The 11,607-nt window shown below is 33.2% G+C and overlaps 1 protein-coding gene and 1 long non-coding RNA gene across 5 annotated transcripts in view; one reads left to right on the forward strand and one right to left on the reverse strand.

Moving 5' to 3' along the window:
• The window catches only part of LOC106878895 (receptor-type tyrosine-protein phosphatase T), a 596,380-nt gene that overhangs the window by 376,886 nt on the left and 207,887 nt on the right, over positions 1 to 11,607 (reverse strand). The gene's annotated exons all lie outside the window — the stretch shown is intronic.
• LOC106878896 (uncharacterized) overlaps positions 1 to 11,607 on the forward strand; it is a 140,431-nt gene that overhangs the window by 5,546 nt on the left and 123,278 nt on the right. For 2 of the 4 annotated variants that reach the window (XR_008264714.1, XR_001410566.2), the window contains exon 1: positions 36 to 2,968. The exons of 1 other annotated variant lie outside the window; for it this stretch is intronic. This is a non-coding gene — a long non-coding RNA (uncharacterized LOC106878896). Of the gene's footprint in view, positions 1 to 35; positions 2,969 to 2,999; positions 3,497 to 11,607 lie in introns of those variants that run through there. One more of the 4 variants, XR_008264715.1, reaches the window with a different exon arrangement.

Genomic DNA, 11,607 nt, shown 5'->3' on the forward strand with positions numbered 1-11,607 from the left:
GAGGACCTCAGCTCTTCAATGCCCTGCCAAAACATTTGAGAGACATGCAAGACATGAATGTGGAGGTCTTCAAGACAAAACTTGACTCTTTCCTCTCCACGATAGCAGACGAACCAATGGCTCGTAATGAGACGCAGTTTAGGGCAGCGATGTCAAATTCTCTTATACACCAGATGTGCCATCAAAACTCTTGATTGGACCATATCAGGTGGGAGAGAAGAGCCATGCAAGGAACGTGAAGAGAGCAAAGCATAAAGACAGAAAATCACGGTGGTGCTCCAGCATGACCGCAGCCACTTGGCTGAAACCCATAAATAAATAAATAAATAAATACATATACAGATATATATATACATATATATATATATACATATTCACATATATATACGTATATATATACATATTAACATATATATCTACATCAAGAAATCATACGTCTCCTAATATCACAGTCCCTATTCCTAGGATAATTATGCTGTAGTCTTTGGTCTCCGTGAGCATCGGGTAGATCGTTTTTGGATTCATTTCTTCCAGCGATATAACATTAATGGATGTTTACTAGAGGGATGTTTACCCTTTTTGTCCTCCGTAGTAAAAGAAATATCTCTCTGTTAAACATCTATTAATGTTTTATCGCCTGAAGAAATGAATCGATGAAGATTATCTACCAGATATCCACGGATACTTTGTAATCATCCCAGAAATATGGGCTGAGGTCTTAAGAGATATGCGACTTACGGAAACGCGCGTTGCACAGCATTACGTGTTTATTAATTCCATCCAAGGATTATTGTTACCATTACTCTATTTATCCTATATTATATTGGTACAGCCCGATGCAACCTCAAAAACTGGTTCACTACTCAGCATCATTAAACCGTGGTCGGCATTATGGAATTGGAGTTATATTTGTATATTCGGAACGTTTCCAGTAAATAAATTTAAAAGATATATGTATCTATATAATTGAGATTTAGTTGAATTAGGTACTTAAGTTGAAGCACCAAGTCAGTCCGGTATTACATGCACAGTTCGAAGTAAGGTGAATAAAATCAAAATAAGCAACAGAATATCAAGTAGTGATGCAGTACAACCGTTTCAAGCGGCTCCATTTAATTGAACAATGCAATCTGAATATCAATTCAAAAGTAGTGCCATCTTCAGCTGCACAAATTAATAAATAGAATGTTAACAAGTAGGACACAATATAATTTTTCTCAACTATTTTAACAGAGTAAGGAGATGGAACAAATTCATGTTGTCACTATTGTAGTTAAGAATAGACTACACTTTCAAAGAATCGCATGAAGATTGGTGGGGTCATAGTGTTATAAAGGATTGTAATTCGTCTCTAATTCATTTATCTCTTTAGCAACTACTAAATCTAAGACTAGAAGACTGTCTATTTTGAATAACAGACAAGAGTGAGTTGACTGGTCATGGCTAGGTATGGTCATAAATATTATCATAAATATCATCATTTATTATCGTAAAACTTGGTCTCCGTTTATACATTCTAGAAGGGAAGACGTGGCAAGAGTTCTTTTAAGATATTTTCGGCCGACGGTTAACGATAGTTGTGTGAAATTGAAATAATCTTTATTGCAATGAGATGATGGTTTGTAAAGATATCAAATTGGAAATCATAATACATTTTAATTAATGTCATTTTAATAAACGTTACTTTCAGAAAATACAATTGTAACATGACTAAAAATATTTGAATGAATATAAAATTAAACATATTGGACAACCCTCAAAATATTCCTACATATTGGAACAGGCAATTGTCTGTGCTGGCTGATATTTTAAATTCAGAAATCCATCTTGATGTTCTAACAAGAAATAATGCTTTTATCCTTGTACTGAATGATAACATTTAAAAGATATCCATTTCAGACGTGTCGCAAACGTTTTCGAAACACCTAGCTTTTGGTGAAGAGTCACGAATGATAATCATAAATATAATATCCCAAAATTTTATTTCCAAATAAAAATTATCTTGTAAAGGGATTTGAATAAATTGGAAAAAAGCTGAAAGCAAGTTTAAATAGTTTAACTTTCTACGAATGACGTCAATGCAAATACTATCTTCTGAACTGATAATGCTACATAACAATTGAATCATATAGCTAACTGTGAAGCCAAATACCATCCTATATTATCAGTTACACTGACTATCAGGTGTGAAAAACCATTTCCAAAAACACAGAAAAACATTTTTTTTTTATATTTTGTTATAAAGTTATTTTTTAAATGCATACATTTTCTAATATCTTTTGCGTTTCTCTATATGGATTCTTAGTGATTAGTAGTACTTTGGTGTCTTCTTTCAAGGATAGATTTGTTTGAGAATGAGGGAATACAATAGCATCAGTAACATTTATTGTACTTCGGCTGCTGTTTAGACATTAATTATAGCAATGACAACTAAGTTAATGATAAGGTGCCAAAGTAAAAACAACATAAAAAGAATAAAAATCATCAGAAACGTTGCTACATTAGTCGTTCTACTTTGTTTATATTTTCTTAATATTAAATGGATGGAAACAATTTTTTTGTAAAGTTATGTATTAATTGCCTAGCGTAAGCTGTAATTTAGCTACAATTTGTGACTACGGATCCCTTAACGTTTAACATTATGTAAACGATACTGTAACGGTAGAAATGAAAGATTTTTATTTTCTTCAAATCGTCAGTTTGAAACAGAAATATGCTCACTTATGAGAGTTTGTTTCACTCTCACATACACCGTTGATGGCTCAAGAAAGCGAAAAGACTGTTAAACTGTCATAACAGAAGAAAAGTAAATAGCAAATTTGACATCATTGGAATATGTAAGGTGAAATCTGTTAATTAGGACTAGTGTAAAAGAACATAATACTATGAGAGGTGAGAAACGTTTTGCATCGACCTCGTGGAACTACTGGATGATGAAAAAAAAGAGAAATGTCGTCATAATATTCCTGTAAGTACAATATTTTAAATCATTTGAACACACAAGATCAAAAAGAATCTTCGCACACCACAAGCACACCACACACGTAACCAAAACACAGATGCATCTTAACCCACCAACACGCTGGAAGTCGAATCAATATGATCATCGTTTATTAATAAACAGCAAGAGGAAGCTGAATTTTTAGTATAGTTGATTATTTACAGCTTTTAATACCAAAATCTCGGGTCTCTTCTCAGTTAAATGCAATGCAGAATGATAACATATGTATTGCTCACATCTCTTCAAAACACTTATTACATTCATTTATTACATCTATTACATGATTGGAAGATTTGTTCTCTTAGGGAACTAAGAGCATCACTGTTATCTATTTTATGCAATATTTAATGACTAACAAAGCTAGCCTTAGTAAAACAAACTGGATTACAAGCCAAGAGATTATTTGTATTCTTTTATTTGTTTCAGTCATTTGACTGCGGCCATGCTGGAGCACCGCCTTTAGTCGAACACATCGACCCAAGGACTTATTCTTTTGTAAGCCTAATACTTATTCTCTTTTGCCAAACTGCTAAGTTACAGGGACGTAAAAACCCCAACATCGGTTGTCAAGCGATTGTGGGGGAAAAACATACATACACACGCACGCACATATATATACGACAGGCTTCTTTCCGTTTCCGTCTATCAAACGCACTCAGAAGGCTTTCGTCGGCCAGAGGTTATAGTAGAAGACATTCGCCCTAAATTTCTGAATATTACTTTTAAACTTTTACAGATGATTGAAAATAGGTTAAAATGAAAATAATAATTATTAAAACTCCTTTACTTCAAGAAATGGAAATACTCAGTGTCCTATAAACAGGACACTGAGACAATGTGATATAGCTTATTTAATGTTCTCATTTAGTGTCCTATTTATACGACAGTGTTACTTAATGGGTTAATAAACCACTTTTGTCCCTGAAAGTTTTTGTCTATTTCCTACGGATTGCTTGAAGCTAACTTTCTTCCTACACCTCGATCCTTGGATCTTACATTTATATATATATATATATATATATATATATATATATATATATATATGTGTATGTATGTATGTATATACATACAGAGAGAAAGAGACGTGGAAGCACGTGACTTAGTAGTTAGTATGTTGCACTCATAATCGTACGATTGCGGTTTCGACTTCTGGATCGCACTGCACGTCGTGTTAGTGAGGAAATCACTACATATGGTCTTTTGCTGAAGACAAAAGGAAGGACACATGTCTTCACGGAGTCTTCTTTGACACTATTTCCAGGGAATTAAAGATGTAACAACTAAGCTGACGACTTGAATCCCTACTTTTTAATTAGTTTAATTAATCTAATAAGTGATTTAACTCATGTTTATGATATTGACCGCGATAGTGTATTTGAGTTTTGTTCACTTTTGTGTAAAGGCTAGGTATAGCGATAAAAAGTTTAGAAACACCAATATATTCGAACGTTCGAAGCTGATAAAATACACACACAACATATGTATGAATGTATATCTGCATATGTAATATATATAATTGATGATATATACTATAATATAAATATACACATACATATGTATAATTGATAACAATACAATATAACAAGCACACATACACATACACACACACACACACATATATATACATATACAGATATGAAGCTAGTTCAAAATAAGACGTTGCTCTGTCGGTCAACAGTCATACAATTTCACACGATTTGTTTTGTAAAGTTTTGTTTCATCTAAAACCTGTGAAAGGTCAGTAAGTTTTCTTTTACTAATTACTTGGACAATATAAATAATCAATCTAATTAACGAATTTGTTCGAAATTATGTTTTGACAGATGTGTTTAAATATCATTTATAAATCATTGAAAATCTTTTGATAATTGAAGAAGTGTAGCACTTTTTAATTAAATCTTTAGTTTTCTATCTTAAAAGCGGCATAAGACGATTAAACATGATATTCGAGTAACTTCTAATATTTTCCTAGTAGTCACATGAAAACATTTGCACAACAATCATGTTACGAGATCCTGGAATACATTTTCTCACACAACTCGTACACAAGCAGATGATGTCTATTGTTTCTTAAATTGACCTGAGGAGGATGATTTTTAATGAGTTATTTGCTAGCATAGGGAAAGAGATCAAAGAAAAGTAAAAACAATTAATTATAAAGTAAATTGTTAGAGGTGATAACATGATGAAACAACAAACAAATCGATAGAGGGAACTACAGGGGTTGTTTTGCATATCAAAATAGCTACGTTCCTCTCGAGCAGGAATCATTTCGTACCAAACCATTCCAGAGATCAAATACAATACAAATAAATCTAAATTGATTTTATATGCAACAGAATTAACAGGAATTACTTTGCAAAAGCAAAAATAAAATAGAAGCATATACTCCTATAGTTCCAGGGATTCTGAAAGACCTGCAGTCTCTGGTGATTTTACAGGATGCAGAGCTTCAATAACGATTTCTAAATGTCCAGAATCAATACAAGACTTTTTTGTAAGAATTCTTTACTGTATGAGTTATAGGGTTTGATCAACAAATAATGCGGCACAGGTATACGTAAGATACAGATTGCCGAAACAATACATAAAATTATAAGGCAGAGACATCTGGTGCAGATCGATGAAAATTATTCAACAATTATTTAATATATATACACATATTTTGCGTTATCATTTAGGTAAAGGGATAATAAGAACCAATTGTTAGAACTCAGTATACTTTTGCTTTAAATTGAACCATCAACTGAATCCAGAACGTAATATCAGTGAGTGAATAACAAAAATACGTGAGTGTTTGTGTATCTGTCTGTCGGTCTTTAAATTTGTGTAGATCAATGCTGACAATATGATGTCATAATGTCAATGTTGCATCGGTATATAACTTATCTCACCTTAGACATATTCGTGGATGCATGCGCACGCGTGTATTTCATGTTAGGTTATTAAATGGTATGTGTTTATTGGCTATGGGTTAGAAGCTCTCACTTTCTTTTGGATGGTTAATTTCCCCAACAATACACCCACCCCTATTTGAATTGGTTACAACGAAAATGATATAGTGATGAAACATTATAATAGTTTTAAGTAACAGCATCAAACATAGCTGTAATCATAATTATCAACACATGCTAATATGCGCCCTTGTACGAATAGAAATTAGCAACCAATAATGAGATTCTTTCTTCAAAGTGTTGATACATAGTTAATTACTAACAATGAATATAGTTAAGAGTATTTGATCTGAAGATGATGATAAGAATCGAAGTTAATTTCATATCGATTTTTCGTAATATTTTAGTTTATAATCTGAATATTTGATCGAAAAAATATTAAATAATGAACAAAGACGAGTGAAATAAGATATGTATCAGAAAATAATATGCATTGTCTGGAAATATTATGACAACATTGGTACAAGAAACATGAAGACACGTACGTCACCAAATATCTTTTATTGCAAACGATTTTAAACAAAAACATCCTCAATCTGTAATATATAAATTATCTAATCCACCACCATATTGTCAACGTTCACACTACATGCACACGTAAAGTTTTAAAAGTTACACGGTTATAAATATCACACATATTCCATTCTCTTTCTTATAGAATTGTAATCCATTTTTATTGATTTCTTCAAAAGGGAAAAAATAAAAACGGAAAATATGTTCAAAATATTATTGTTAATTCGTTGCTCCCAGCTTCATGTTACATTTGTTAACAATACAAGTTAACAGATTGAGAAATTTCGTTTCAATATTTCCTTATATTAAGGTGGAGAGTACGGTCAAAATACTTAGCGACATTTCATCCGTTCTTACATTCAAATTCCGCCAAGGTCGACTTTGCCTTTCATTCTGTCGGGGTCGATAAGATAAGGATCAGTCGAACACCGAAGACGTTGTAATCGGCATACCCCTCCTTTGTGCCAAAATTTCAAACCAATATTTCCTTGTATTGTCGCTGCTCTTTATGTAAGACGAGATTAGTCTCGAAGAAACTCAAAAGTAGATAACTATTTTATTGTTACGCTGTTCTCAAATAAATCGTTTTCTGTGATTTTCTATTAAAAGACAGAAAAATTTGCAAAGATTTTATTTTCAAATCATATTTATTATCGGATGTGAACTGATTGTTAAAATAATTGGATTTCAGATAAATTCTTAAAGCATAATTCAGATTAATTTATAAAATATTTCAAATCTCAAATCAAATACGAAATATTTATACTCGTAATTAGACTAATATTAAACTAGTAAACGCCTCGAAAAGTGGTTCATCGACATATATGTAATAGGTTAGTTCACATAAAATATTAAGGTGTGTGTGTGTGTGTGTGTGTGTGTGTGTGTGTGTGTGCGTGCGTGCGCGCAGATATATATATATATATATATATCAATATTACCCTACACCTACTTCACTGAACTACCGACAAAATAAATGAAATGTAAAATTAGCAGAAACAGTTCAATCGTTAAAATTGAATGAGGTCACAGGTGTTCTTCGAAGGATTGTGTGCGTCTGTCTTATATACAGGTGTATATATATATATATATATATATATATATATATATATACATGCATGTGTGTATATACATGTATGTGTGTATACTTTATATATATGTGTGTGTGTGTGTGTGTGTATACTTTATGTGTGTGTGTGATACATATAAGGGTTAAATAACTCTTTTGCAACCAATGTGAAATCGGATCCTTTCTGTTTATTTCCCTCCCTACTTCCTGGAATTAGTTTTCTTTTCATCGTTGACATAGAGAAAATAGATATTATTTAAGTACTGATACAGACTTACTCAAACCTGCCCACTCATCTGAATACTTTGACTTCCACTGGTTTATCTCCGCAAGTGCCACATATTGTGTCAATATATAGGAAATTATATTCATTTTCTCTATTTACGACGTTTATTAATCAATGGTCAATAAGGTTTTAGATTGTGATGATATTACTTGTAAAATTATTGTTGTTTGTTGTTGTTGTCATCATCATCATTACTATTATTATCTTTGATATTTATTATGCGTGGATTTCAAATACATTGTAGATGTTATTGAGATACATAGCAGATCTTATCAAATTTACAGCTTTCACTAAAATCTCAATTAATAATGATTAAATCGTTCTTGAACGTTTTAAACATGTCTAATTTGAGAAGAAATCAATAAATACACCAGATAGATTTCTAGATGAAAAAGTTATCATTTTGGACTAAATTTTCCCCCTCTTCCCTATCATTCAGTAAAATGTGCAGCATGTCAATAGATATAACAGCCAATCAGGACTTGAACTTTTATTGCATGCTGCACTTAATAGAAATGATTAAATTTATAATATGAAACTCGCCAAACATTTAAGAAGATTCACGTTTTAGGTAATGGACTAAGTGCATTCAATCCCGAAGGTCAGAAAGGTAAGTAATAACTATCGAAAAGCAAAACTACTAGTAAAAATTGCAGAGAAATGATTCAATTATCAAAGAGTAACTTAATAAGTGATTCTATTTTCTCATTAGAATTTCTGGTATCTTGCCCGATAAATAAGTGTTTTGTCAGTCAGTAGTTTGGCATAAAGATGATCTCGCTTGCAATCATTAACGTTCCTTAATTTTTCCATTTTCAAATGTTTTATTTGTTCCTTTGTTTTTTCCTTCGTTAATTGAATGAACGATGGGAGATAAAATGAGATTTTATTTTCGTTTTCTGATTTTCAATATGCAGCGAGTAAATCGCATAATTTCGAACTTGCAAACATTCCAAGATATTTTTTTCTCTTTTAATACTATCAAGCTATTAGTAGTGAGGGACGTAGTACTACTACTGGAAGGTCATACTGTAGTTTCGTATGTAGGTGGAAGTCAATTTATATTATTTCATCTGAATATACTATTAGTAAGAGAGGAAGGCTAACATCTCGATACTAAACTTAAAGGTATAGAGATGTGGTGATAAACGTTTCTGTTAAGTTCGTAATAAAATGTGTAACATCAGGTGAATACTTACTAAAATGCTGAAACCTATGGATCATCTCTAATAATATAATATAATCACATTTAAATTATCTCTGGAATTAAAATCTTATAAGTATACCATTTTGGTGCCATTTGATTGTGTTACAAACAATATTGCGGATAGAAGTTACCTAGTTTTCAGTGCAGCTCGCTGTAGTTGCAAAGAGTTCAAAAGGTACAATCCACGGATCGAAGAACTAGAATAGGCCTCGCTCAGGTAGGTAACCTCGCTAGCAATAAATGAGTTTTTAGTGTGAATGGAACGAGAGAACAGTTAAAGCTGCACAGCTAAGGTGGTCGGCTAACGGTAAGATCTTGAAATATTCCTCTCCAAGTCGTTGACCTGAGAAATTGTTTTCGATCGAAATGCCAGTAGTTACCTTTGTATATGACTTTTTCCTTGCCGTGCTGAAAAGGTAAATCTTCATCAGCCGATACAAAGCTCCCATTGGGAGAGATACAGACAAGGACAGTGTATATTTCGTTCCTTTTGACTGATAGGGAACATAAAAGTGAAATGACCTTCTCCTATAATGTAAGGCGTCCAGAACATCATTTTGCAGAAATCCACAGGGATGCAGAGGTGTCAATCTTTGCTGGTCATTTGTGGGGGAAAAAGTAAAGTCACTAACTTTTGTGGAAGAAAGTCAGGAAAACAGGGGCCAATACTATAAGTTAAAACATCTGAAAGAATCCACAAAAATGTTGGACTCTACTAATCTTCTCAATGGAATGGGTGTTAATAGTTCCTAATTTGTAGTAGTTAACTATTTGTCATATAGGACAATGGCTGAGTGAATATAAGTAATGATTAAATGTTAAGGGTTGTAGTTTATCTGAAGGATAGGAGGGAAATCCGTACGAAAGTGAATCTATATATATTCTGCGTGTAGAAGAAAAATCAAACGGGATCACAAGAGGGACAATAATTACAAAAAAATATATCCCAAGTACGAACAACGGGGACTGAATAAAGAGTTTGTCTACAGACACGAAAAGCAAGTGAAAAGGCTAGAAGAGTAAAACAGCCGAAACGTTCTGACTATAACAACCAAATTGAAGATATTTCTCCGAATATTATCCCTGTCTAACATATGTGAGTGTTTATGTATGTTAGTAATGTGAAAGACCACACAAAAATAAGAAAGCGCTGGTTAAATACTCTAATGAAAGAAAGACAAGGAAAAACATGGATTTCACAGGCAACAATGACAATTTTTTTAGGAAGAGGCACAGATTTCAACTTGATACACAGAAAAAGCCGTTTGCACTGTAGTGGAGGAAACTTTCCACTTCCCGCCAACGCCCCACGCAGTTATCCAAGATTTCTAGTCAGAAAAGTGAGGCGACCATATTTTGAGTGTCACGAGGTCAACTGGTTTTCACAAATCTTGGCGAGTATAAATAGTCATCTCTTTAACATTTAGGGTTTGTACATGAATATCGCACAATCCACACGTCTCTACCACCTCCACCTACTTGCCAGGGCCCTCATCTATCCACTGAAATTGTTTATGATTATTTTCACGAACTGACGGGTGACCTCGGCCACGCTCAAGCACTTTAAGACTGTAATTTTCAGTTGGTCATTGACAACACACTTTATCCCGAGATCTCCACCTCTTTTCCACCCTTAATAATATGAACGTTCTGGCAAGAGCAACATCCAAAATCTACCTGGGGTGTATATTAATATTAATAATAATAAAGAGTATGGAAACTTGTATGTCCACAAAATTTATTTTATAGTTATATACAACATATTATAGAAACATGCACGTGTTTCCGCTGCACTTTTGCAAATGTAAGCTTGCAATATTGTTGGTACAGCTTCATGAAAGTCCGTCTATTTGTTCATCCTCAAAGTGAACTGATTAAATTAAATCTTTGCTAGTTAGGGATCTGTGAGAGGTTGGCGTGTTATTTTTAGGTAGTGCTGTTGTTATTTATAGGCATGTGCTGTTCACCTCGAGGATATACAAGTCTCGATACACTTTATTATTATATATATATATATATATATATATATATATATATATATATATTTATTTATTTATTTATGGGTTTCAGCTAAGTGGCTGCGGTCATGCTGGAGCACCACCTTTAGTCGAACAAATCGACCCCAGGACTTATTCTTTGTAAGCCTAGTACTTATTCTATCGGTCTCTTTTGCCGAACCGCTAAGTTACGGGGGACGTAAACACACCAGCATCGGTTGTTAAGTGATGGTGGGGGGACAAATACAGACGCACAAACACACATACATATATATACATATACATATATACGACGGGCTTCTTTCATTTTCCGTGTACCAAATCCGCTCACAAAGCTTTGGTCGGCCCGAGGCTATAGTAGAAGACATTTGCCCAAGGTGCCACGCAGTGGGACTGAACCCAGAACCATGTGGCTGGTAAGCAAGCTACTTACCACACAGCCACTCCTGCGCCTGTGTATGTCTAACCAATCATATACACATCTTTACATGCACATACTCATACACACTAATACATAAGCATATTCAACCGTTTCAATATTTATATGAACAAGCACACACACACATACATATGTATATAT

This window comes from Octopus bimaculoides, chromosome 8, assembly GCF_001194135.2.
Source record: "Octopus bimaculoides isolate UCB-OBI-ISO-001 chromosome 8, ASM119413v2, whole genome shotgun sequence".
Classification (NCBI taxonomy): domain Eukaryota; kingdom Metazoa; phylum Mollusca; class Cephalopoda; order Octopoda; family Octopodidae; genus Octopus; species Octopus bimaculoides.